The 12,113-nt window shown below is 41.7% G+C and overlaps 1 protein-coding gene across 1 annotated transcript in view; it reads right to left on the bottom strand.

Moving 5' to 3' along the window:
* LOC125019267 (equilibrative nucleoside transporter 1-like) overlaps window positions 1-8,621 on the bottom strand; it is a 35,985-nt gene extending 27,364 nt beyond the window's left edge. Inside the window, exon 1 of the mRNA XM_047603939.1 lies at window positions 8,547-8,621. The gene's annotated coding sequence lies outside the window, so the exon portion shown is untranslated. The remainder of the gene's footprint in view (window positions 1-8,546) is intronic.
* Between the last annotated feature and the right edge of the window lie 3,492 nt (window positions 8,622-12,113).

Consider the following 12,113-nt stretch of genomic DNA (forward strand, 5'->3'; position numbering starts at 1 on the left):
TTCAGGGACAAGAACTATTCTCCAGGCAGCCCATTATAGGATTCACCTCGATTTAGTTGAAATCCAGCAACTTCAAACTTGGCACCGGCACTAGAACGCCGCACTTGTGTGGAGCTGTTTCTCACATTCCTCTGTGCAACCATGGAAATCTCTCAAAGTCCTCAGAAAACACCAGGCTTTAATGAATTCACTCCTCAGACATTTACAGTTTTCATTTATCAGTATTTTGGTATGAGATAAATAATGACTAAGACTTTGGGTAGAAGCTAATCCAAAAAATGAAGTGGGTCCTCCCAAAAATAATAGATTTCAGGTTGAGTAAACCATAATGGCTGTATTGCTTATAATATCCACCACTCTCTGTTAGTCTTTATCTGGTAAATCCAATTTGGAACAACCACACTCACTCACTCAATGATTACAAAACATCATATGACAGAAATGAGAAAATCACAACAGGCCTTGAAGTTCACTTTAGTTATTTTGGACAGTTCTGAATCTTCCTCCTCCAAGCGCTCATAAAATGTAGGAATTGTTTGACGTCAGCAGTCCAGATTGTGTTCTGCATTTGAGGAGGAGGACTGTGTTACTGTGGATTCCTGCCGTTTCTGCATTCCCATGCCCTCACGTTTGGATTTTACATGTAGAAACAGGGTTGAACCCAGCTCTAGAGAAAGACCTGCATTCATGCCGGGCCAGACGACACAAATTTGACACGAGCGCAGCCCGACCAGAAAGACCAAATGTGGTCATTGTTCAAAATGGCAAAGCCTCTCGCACACGAAACGTCGACATTTCATGAGAAAAAAAAGTCAACGTTAAGGGAGGAAGGAAAGTGCCACAAAGATAGATAGGACTCAAGGCCAGGAGCCAAATCAACACATCAGTCCTGCTTTGTCATCAGTGCGAACAACTAAAAAAAAAAAACAAACAGAACATTAGGAAGAGATACTTACTAACAAGAAAAAAAGATGCCTTCATTATCTTAGTGCCCAATCAACACACAAAAAAATAAACAAGGGAACTAAAATGGAAGCTTTTCTCAACATTTCCTGGAGAGAGGTCAAGGGTTATCTTTACGAGATGGATGAAAAGGGAAACGGAAACAAGACCTCTGATAACTTCACATTTTTGTGAAACCAATATCTAAGAAATGCCAGTTTTTTGGATTCTTGGACTCAGTTATTAGAATTTGGTTGTTAACGGCCAAAGGTTACTCTGACTATGAGTTTACTGTGATAAGATTTTGCAGAACATCTTCTAACTCAAAAAGGATGACATCTTACATCCAAGTATTCAAATATTTAAGCAGAACCTACTGTTTTAGTCTTCGCTCTTAATGGGTCTCACATTATATAACATTAGCTATGGCTGCCGGTTCAGTTGGCCAAACCTGGCAGTTTGATGGTGTTGATGTGAAATGCCTTAGCCTCAAAGCCAGCTTAAACGCCCGTCACACACATTTGGTCACATTTAGTCTGGAATCGCTCTGTTGGGAAGTGAATATGCCTCAGCAAAGACCCGCAGGGGCCAAAGAAACTGCTTAGGCGAGCTTTATGAATCGATGGAAGAGTAACAGTCACATGGTTATGCAGGTCACCATTGAAATTCTGAGTCTGAGTCTGACTGTGCCAGGTTGGTAATAACAAAGCCAGTTTAAATAGTTTAAAATTACAATTTTAACTTGTGCATAGAAATTGTTGTCTTAAATGCACTTATGCATAACAGCAATTTACATACACACCTACAGCCAACGTAGAATAATAACCAGTTAATGTTCTTTGTTTTCCACAGTTTGTTAATTGAAAAAAAAAAAAAGTCAGCTCAGCATTTGTCAAATTTAACCTCTATAGTACAGCTAATTTTAAGGTATAATAAATTCTTATAGATGATGACATTTATCCCTTTGGCAGTTAAATGTTCCACAACAAAGATATGTCACGTCGTAGCACAGTGTGTACCAACATGTGGGGTTTCGGGGTTTCCTGTTTGTCAGCTCATTCTTTTACTTCACCCGTAACTCGCACGCTAGATGAAATGCATCACAAGTATGTGTCAATGTATTTGCTCGAATGAATGCGTGTTTACATGCTGTCAAATATGTTTGTGTTATTTTCTCACCTGTTAAATCAATTAAGGAAATTTGACTTCCCCTCTGTCAGTCTCAGCTGTTAAAGACTTTCAGCGAAACGTACATTTCCTCAGCTCTCGCGTGTCCAAAGATTGACTCTTCTCTTCCGTGATGCTTATCCTTTTGTCACTCTTTCTAAAATGTCATCCTTATCAGTTCTCATCCTCGTCCACCCTCTTATCTTATCAGAAGCTGACAGCCATCCTGTTGGCTTAACCTGATGTGGAAAATGATCAAACCAAGGCTACCGAGGGCTGAGGTCTTATTTATTTAACTTTCTGGACTGCTGCCATTAACCGTGTTTTCTGTGGTGTGGTCATTCATGAACATTTAACATCTTGTTTGCCCATTTGAAACCCATTACCCAATTGTTCTTTCTCTGTTGCTGCGTGCAAGGGCACCAGTCATATCTTCCAGCCAGGCTGATACAAACCCATTAAACCTTCACTCTGCTCCACTTAACACCATCTGTTGAAGCAATCACAACCACAGAGACATGCCAGGGGCTAATATTGTTGAATAAAATGATTTCCACAACACAATTTTCTAAAATTGAAATTTTCCAGTTTTTGCTCACCCCACATGGAGGCAGCTTAAAGAACCACGTTGAGCACATCCACTTTAATGGAGACAGTTCGGTGGCCAGCTTCAAGAGCACATCTGAGCTGATTTTACTGAGACATTTTTTGGTAATTGTATCTTCAATCAATACCTATTTCTGTTGTGTACGGTCACATTGTTGTGTATCTATGATGTGGGAGCAACTGCGCACCTGCATTTCCCCTGAGGCTTGAATAACCACCTTCCTCCTGATATTTCATGTTGTAACATGCAGTGAGTCACTTGATGTTGTCGAAAGGAACGTTTTGAATATGTTTCCTTAATTCTCTAGTCAACTCTTCTAGACATATGGTTGTGTGGTATTATTTACAGAGTCTCATCCTAACTCTAAAGGCCCTCCACGCCCAAAGGTGCTCAACCTGGAATACCACCGCTGTGACTGACTTTGAGTTTAGTTAAAAAAAAAAAATAATAAAAAAATGAAGGCTTCCTTCAAATGCAAACTTGTGGACTTGTGGTTTTAACATGAGAAGTTGTGGAGAAGTTGCGTGCACAAAATGTTTTTTTGCATTTAAACGTTAATGTCATAACCTCGTAACCAGAAGTGTTTTAGGTAAGAGTTTGTTGAAGCTTTTAGAAATGTCAGAAGTGGATACTTGCTGAAGAGGATTAGGGCCACTGTTAAGAAAAAAAAAAAGGAATTTGGTTATTCTACAGCGGCCCTAATCTTCTTCTGTAGTTATTAACCCGACGGTTAATATGTTTATTTTGGCTGTACCAAGTTTACTTTATAATTTTATGTCTGTGGCATATGTAGATATTCTTTCTGCCTTTGTGTATCCTACATTAAGCTCTTATCCTGTTAAACTGTTTGCCTCGATGGCTCCCAGACGCCGACGTCTGTGATATCAAATGAACTAATTTTTGTGTACACCACTTTTTATGTCATAAACACTAGCTCAGGAGTTCCATTTGAAGGTTGCATCAAACCCCTAAATCTATGTATACGGAATCAGTAAGCTGTCCACAGGTGCTAAACAAGAAGAGTGAGACACATGTCAGTTCTCCTTAGCCTTTGTTGCCTGTGAAGAACTGTGTGTGGATATTCTGCTGTGCAATTCTGAACAACGGGCCCCTCTTAGAAATAATTTACGTTCCACAAGCTCCTGCGTTTTTACAGGCTTAGATTCAGCAATTTCAGAGGCTGACACTAGATCCCTCAGCTGCATGCGAACCACATGGCAGTGTGACACTCATATGATTAAATGAGGCGCATCTGCCACATGCACGGACGAATCATGTGCCATAAACCCTAGTGAGCGTCACCACACTGAAATGCAAAGCCAACACGCAGATCAGTGACGCGTTCAACTCCATGTCGTTATTGACAAACATTTACTCTTAAATATTTATCTAATACACGCAGCAAAAGTCAGAGGGCTGCATTTACTTACTACGTTCTAGTGCTTTTTTTAGTCTCGGAATAGCCCATTATATGACACAATGAAAGGGGAGTTTATGCGCGGTGGTGATATTTCTAGACAACAATATAAAGAAAAGCCAGAGAGGCCACAGGATGTCCCTTGAGTGTGGTGTTGTCAGGTGTGGAATGAGGCCTGTCAGCTTACATGAAAATGAGATAGTGAAGTCTGTGAGTATCTTTAGGTATCTCATTAGTGGCAGCAACTGTCAAGCTGATTAAACATGATCACAATATTTTGTTAATATATGATGATGGAAGGTATTATTTTTAATTCCTAATAAAGCGTTTACTTTAAAATATTGTGAAACATGATTAAAGAAATCAATTAATAAGGAGTTAATATGCACAGTAAATCAGCAAATATGCTTTTGATAATCATATGGGTTGTATAGGTTAGTAGAGACTAATCATCTCTGGATTAATAAATAATCTATTTGTTGTTTCAACAGTGGTTTTGTAGATGAATTAAAGATACAAAAATCCCTCCATATAGCGTGAAGAAACGGCGTCATTTAGACTGTGAACAAGCAAAGACTAAACCATCGATTATGGAGGCTGAACAGTGTATGCAAATCATGAGAGTGAAGCATGTGGGCAACTGCACCACATTGAACTTGTGGTCGTTGCAAACATACTGAGAAAAGGTTGAGTAATGCAAGTTTACCACAATGATGTGTGTACATATATATGTTCCTTTTAATTGCACGCAAAGCTTGTCTGAAGATTTCAAGTTAATTTCCTCTCAGAGATGACCCATGGTCTAGTCACAGGACAGGGCAGCTACGTTTTTATGTTTCTGGTTTCAATATATGTGCTGTGCAGACCTGAATCGGGGAGTACATGTGTGGGTAAAACACACACATTATTTACCTTACCACACTTAGTTTACCGCCATTCTTAGTTGCTGTCATCAGATAAATTGGATCCACTGTCAGAAAAATGATCACTTACTTGCTGGAAACTATTCAGTCTTGATCGGATTTTTCAGGCTACACTATAAATTGGGATAGATAGGAGGCCATGACACATACTGTGGATCCTTCAAGGTACAGTATGAAGTATCTAGGAACCAGACTCAGTCAAGAATTAGAAGAGAGGACCTCGCTGAACGTCTAATCCGCTGTCACAAAGAATACTTAAAAATGGGAGAAGTTCATCCTCACACTCTGGAAAAAGGTTTACATTATAAAATGACCATAGCCCCCACCATTAAACTATGTAGCTATAATGCCAATTACTATTTTCAAGAAGTTATGAAAACATAATCTGACAGTTTTTATGAAGAGGGAAGAAAGGATTGAGTTACGCAAATTCCGCAGCCCCAAAGTCAAAGATGGATTAGAACTACAAGACCTGTGACTATACTGCCATTTGAAATGGACAAAATTGATGAATTCTGGGAGCAGGAGGGAAATGAAGTGGACTGCTTAACTATTGAGAACCGCCTATGTGCTCCATTTAATCCAAAAGAGAGGTTAACTCAGAAAGTCAACACAACCAAATCGGATTCTTATTAACTCCAGAGAGGTTTGGGTGAAGATGCGCTGTATTCTGAAACTGCCACGCTGTCTACAGTTGCATGCATCGACCCCAACACTTCACATCCGTATTAGGAAAACACCTGTATGCTGGAAGCAGTTGCACTCTAGTGGCATACGTACGGTAGTCCTTTGCTGACTTGGTCTGTGACTTTTGTTGGGAAGACAGTGGTAGCTCTTGTGAATACCTTCAAATAGGAAGCAAGTGATCATCTAATGTGATATTGTTATGGCGAGAGAGAGAGAATTGGATTTTGACTTTACACGGGAAGGATGTGACACACAGATTCCATTCATGAAAAAATTATCTCTTGAATGTGAGGTTCGTCTCTCAATTGTACACTGTAGAAGTGTGAAACGTTCTGAATAAAAGCTTTTATTTTGTGTGGGTTTTTCTCTTTGTAGACATTCTCCACAACAGAGACACATGCAGCATAACAATGCTGCTACGTTATTTGAAACTATGAAATGGCAACCATATGTCTCCGATTATTCCTGGGACTTTCCATGAACCAGCAGTGGAGAAGTTATGTAATCACAGCGTTCATCCCATGATGAAAAATGTCTTTCTCGGGCCTTTCATTCTTCATGCATGTAGAGGCCTCTTCCTTCTTTTATCGTGAAGCGAGAGTATTCATTTGTGAGGAATCCAAATCTTGAACTATTTGTTGATAAAAGCCAAAATGACCCCTGTTCACCTCCTCTGAACTCAAAACACTCCTGTCCCTGTGTGTGCATAAGATGCTTTGCTCAAGATGTGAAAACAAACCTGAGCTTATTTACCCATAAAAGTTAATGAGACCGCATTCCAGCATGTTTAAACTAAACTGACCCATAAAATAACTACAAAATATTGTCAAAATAAATATGCTCAAATACTTTACCATAGTTTTTTTTTCTTCACTGTATTTTCTTCCAAATGAGCTCTCTGTTCATCCCTTTTTCCTTTCTACAATCTGTGTGTTAGGCCTCCGGTCAGATTGTAAACATCCGAACAGACCACACACATTTGCAAGCATAAGTGCAAAAAATACTGGCGTTAAAATCAGCACGTGGTCGAGTGACAAATAATGAGTCTAAACCTATTTTCATCACTAACACCTCTGAGGTAACAACCTGCACTTTGTGCAGGAGTCCATGTCAGTCCACCAAATACTTGCCGAGCAAATTACACCTGGTACGCCAGCAGCTTATCCTTAGAGCTGGGATGTTTGCACAGTAAAAGGAGGCAAACATACGCTTGTTTCGGCCTCTCCGCTTTGAGGATTTTCTGGTTTTGTCTGCGCCACATTCTGTTTCAACAAGACGTCATCTCAGCCTCCGGCAGACAGGTGGAGCACTATAAAATAATAACTGATTAGGTCCCTGTTGTTGCCTCTTCGAAGCATTTGATGGTCTAGTCTTTTCCTCATTTAAGTCCACTTGCTCATATTACCCTGCTGCATATTCACAGGATGCTGTAAGCTGTAAGACGTGCCTGGTTTTAAGACTGAACTTTCTAAATAGTTGTGTAATTTTTTCATGACACAAGGCCATGGTAGGATATCAAGTGGGAAGAAAGGGACAGTGCAACGGGGTTAAGGTTGAGGCGGCGCTCAAGGCTGATTACAAAACTTGTACGGGGATTTGGAATCTCACCCAAAGACAAACACACGACATGACCGGCTTCTAGCCTGTAATCTCGGCCAGTGTGTTTGTCCTACTTAAGAAAAGTAAGACCAAACATAATCAGGGATGTCATGTAAGGTTCCTTTCTCCAGAATTTGATTATAAAGGCTGGTTTACTACAACACTGGGATTGTTTGGAATTAAGGTTTATTGGAGATAAATCCACAGGAATAAAAGATTCGGATCGTTCCTCTTTGAGTTTCGCAAGTCCCGCCACATTATGGAAGCGCAAATAAAACTGCTGAAGCTCCTCTTAAATGATCTAGTTTATAAAAAATTAAACGAGTTTCTATATAGCTTGCAAAAGAAACATTCAGATCATGAATTGTGAATCCTTACGAACCTTAAAGGACTAATGTTAGCAGCATCAGCTTGTTGAAACTCTTTGCATGCACAGCAGGTGAAAACTGACATCAACAGAGCCACTTATCACGGTGAGAAAGGCAGCTTTCCCAAAGCTCCAGGACCACTGATATCCAAGCAACTTCAAAAGTTATCAAACCCAAGAGAAGCGGGAAGTTTCAAATGTTGTGTGTGTGCGCACTGAACACGTAGTGGGCTGCCACGTTTTTACATCGCACAGTAGTGTTTTCGGCTCAGTGGGATTTATTCCCAGAGCTCTTTCATGTCCCGCTGTGGTGTGTGTCTTTGAGGAGGATCTATATTCTCACACCGTCACCTGCTGCGATGCCGCAACTCACGCTGTGTACAAGTCTCGACCTCTGGCCCCCAAAACCCTGTCGTCCTGCAACTTCCTCTGCAGCTATCACAACATGGATGCGGGGCTAATGACAGTGATTGATGTTCCAAGTATTAATGTGGACTATCAGAGCAGCAGGACTGTCCGATATTGCAAATCAAGTGTCGCTTGCAGCAAATGCCCTTGGCCACGCGTGATGTGGCGCGTTTTTAGCACCGTGCGCCAGTCGCATCCATTTGACCTTGTAACAGTTTTCTGCTGGAGATGCACCAGCTCTACAGAGCCTGCTATAAACTCAAAATCTGCAGCATTTAAACTGCCTGGCAGAGCATAATAGCATGTACTCAGTGTGCATCCCAAACACTTCCCTGCACCTCCCCCTAGGTGCTGTTTGGCAGTCAGCGTCAGCAGTCCCACCACCGTCCTTTACTTTACACATCACGGATGTATGAGAAGCAGACTTACCCTCGTACAGCTGGCCTGCGACGCCCTCACATGTGAGCAGCACGGTGGTTTCCGGGCAACAAGGCTGATGCATGCATTCGCCCGTTTGTCCCTTGTCTCATTCAGCTGTAAAACTCACAGCCATCGCATTCATGCAGCTTGCACAGAGTCAGGCTGCAGGGGGGGAGGCAGGGGGTGATAGGAGGGGGTGGGGGGGACGAGGGGTTTGGTCCAGAATCCGACAAATAGCAGGCCAGCTGGTTACTTTGGATTTTTATAAATAAGCCAAGAGATTCAAATCTCTTTAATACATGCGTCAGAGTCCAGAGCCAGATAGTGGGTCAGGCAGGGGAGGAAGTCACAAGGTTCTTTATTTATGTTAACGACCAGCCACTGGTTCATTTATTGATCAGTCAGAAGTATAAAGCAGAAAGTGGAAGAATGGCTCCAATAGTAATTACACTTTATTTGACTGGTAATGTTTTTATTTAATTGAAACATTCTGTATTTAGTGGAACATGCCAGTCAATTTGGGAGGAGAGGGCAGATGGAGGGCACACAAAGCCCGTCAAAATGTATGCTTGCTTAAAGCAAAGTTTGTAAAATATTAATAAAAAACGACGCACTAATGCTGTGAATGTCAAAACATTAAATAAAAAAAATGTTTCGAAAAATAAAAATAAAAATATCATGAACACATACTCGCAAATGAATTAATTAATTGTTGTTGTCATGACATTTTGTGGTGCGGGAGATATGTTCATAAAGAACTCTCTTAAGATCAGTTTTTGGTACTAAAATCTTGGGACGGAAACGATGTGATGATTGCTGAAGCTAGTGGAGGAGGACGCTTTTCGTTGCTTATTATCTTGTGAAGGACGTGACACACCAAGCGTGACTGAGCATCTGTGGCCACAGTTTTAGCCAAACAACTCCGTGGGTGCACAAGCAGAGAAACGGAAGTGACTTAAGTAGATATCAAAGTTCAGAGGGAAAGGATCTTCATCTTATCTAAACATTTCAGCATGATCATCTAGAACAAATCAACCGCGGACAGCTCTGTCCACAGCTCACCCCAGCTCCCTAGCTAATTGTAGCTCTTCCAGTTTCTACTTTTGAATGTAAATACAAATTACTGCCACATGCTGGTATGAAGACTTATTTCCTAGCATACAGGTGCAGAACCCATGTGTCAGCTGAGGGCTGGCTGTTGTCTTTGAAGCGTGTTCAACTTTTTGGTCCAGACACTCGCCTTCATTGCCAGGATCGCTTTGATGTCGGTTTGGTTTGTCCAGACCTTAAGTACGAAATGGAGGAGATGCAGGAGAGACTCTTCTTCAAGTAGGGATGGTTGGATAACTCATCAGTAAATTAGAAGTAAATGTTATTGTTTACTTCTCTTAAAGTCCTTCTTTAGTTATATCACTGCCCTTTTTCAGACGTGCTAAATCGCACGGTTCATGTTTGTGGCTAAAACCATCAAGTGTAATAAGGTAAGAGATGACAAGAGAGGCTTTGCTTGATCCACTCATCAGATCTGTTGAGGGCAACCGAGTGGGGCGGGGCGGGCGGGGGGCATGTAAGGAAACAATTTCTTCCCACAGCAACAACTGCAACGGCATTCATTCCCTCTGCTTTTAATAGCCGAACTCCGTGCTGCACGAAAGGTCCAGCATGTGATTAATATACACAGGGGCTAGCAATAGAAAGTAAACAATAAGGCAAATGTATCATCTGGCCTTCCTCAGGGCTTCCACTGCTGTTTTCCACAAAACAAATCGTCTGCGAGTTCATGCCATGAAATCGAAACATCTACAGCAGGAATGTGATTGGACGGCCGGTGCAACAAAAAGTAAAACCTTCATCTGTGTTTCAGGAAATGCCTTCGTGTTCACGTGTGAATGCCCCCTCCCACTTGCTCCTCCAAAATAAATAATATCCATTGCGCAACACCCTAACTTGTTGGTGCGTGTGTGTTTAACTTTCGGACGTGTCTGCCAGATGTTTGCTCTCCTCCTCCTCCACACCATACCCATGAGGATGATCCCGATGCGAGGGAGAGCCCATCTCCCTCCCATCCACACCTGGACTCCCCCCAAATACTTTGGCCCGGATCCGTCCTGCTCCGAGACCTCGCCCACTAACTCATTGACCCAGTTATGCAACCGAGGACGTGGAATTCCTGATGACGGCCCGAGCTCCAGATAAATTCTTCACGGGTGCAAAAATGTCACTTCTCACAAATCCTGCACAAATACTCACACACATAACAGCCGCCAACGTAACCCCCTCTTCTATGGTGTTAAACTATGCCTGACCCACATAAAGAAAATCCCTTGAGTAAGTTTCACATAATTTAAATCACAGGAGATTAACCTCTTGACCTGTATTTTTTTTTTCCAGAAACATATGGGGCACATTTCTCAAATAGTCTAGATCAAATCCTTCCACAAGTACATATAGAAAACTACACAATACAGTTGGCCCCACTTAGTCATTCAGTGTCTATAATTCAGATGAGATTTTAGCACATCAGGCCAACTGAGGATCTCCTGATTAGATTTGAGTCTTTGAATCTCTGTTGGGGCCAGACGTGGGCTGACATGTGGGAAACTGTTCCCAAGGGTCCAGAGGCGTCTGCGGGTGATCCTGTCTTTAGGGGTGGTTGCATAACCAGATTAGGGCAGTTAGTTTTAGGCTCAGGGGTCGCTGAGGCCTGATTAGGTCTTTAGCTTTCAAATCTGAAATCTGGATCGCCTGGAGCCGCTTCCCAAACACAGAGATTCCTGAATGAGCTCCTGTTCTGGGAGAGATTTTGAGGCCACCTGGGAGAGATCCAAGTTGGCCTTCATGGTCCTTTAATGGATGACCAGCTCAAAACCTGACACAATTTTAGATTTACTATAGCATGTGAGCAAGTGAGATATTGCGGGCAATTCACGGGCTAAAATGTTTTTCTTGCCTGTACCAACATTGGGCAAGTTATGCCAATGGTCAAGATAATAATAACGTACTAGTGAGGGCAGTTGCATAACTAATATTTTTTTTAACATTTAAGTGATCATCGTATTAAAAAAGCTGTAGCTCAACTCTTTAACTAGTACATGGACAAATAAAGGCTGCTGCAGTGCCACCTACTGGTGACTTGGATTCCTCACAGGCATTGGGAAGAACATCAATGTGTAATCATGTGAATTGAGGAGGAAAACTGTCTACCTCACTAAAAATAATATTTAAAGCATCATTTAGGAAAAACAGTAAAATAGATTTGAAGCCAGTTTGATGAGAATTGTAAACCTTTGGTCCTGGCATTCATTTGGAATTTATTTAAACAACTACCACCTGTAAACATTGTTGCTGACCAGGCACCACCACTTCATAACAGCGATACTCCCTGACAGCAGCAGCTTAAACTCCCCAGATAATCAAAACTGACTGTGATCAGCAGGGACCAGGCAGATCCACACAGGCCCCTCTTCTAAACCTTTAGGAACCAAAGACCTCCACTAACGACGTGCTGTTGCCAGAAGGCTTGAGTCTATTCCCTGGTGAGTCCGATGTGTTTTGGGAGACCTACACAATATCAGG

This window comes from Mugil cephalus, chromosome 13, assembly GCF_022458985.1.
Source record: "Mugil cephalus isolate CIBA_MC_2020 chromosome 13, CIBA_Mcephalus_1.1, whole genome shotgun sequence".
Lineage (NCBI taxonomy): Eukaryota > Metazoa > Chordata > Actinopteri > Mugiliformes > Mugilidae > Mugil > Mugil cephalus.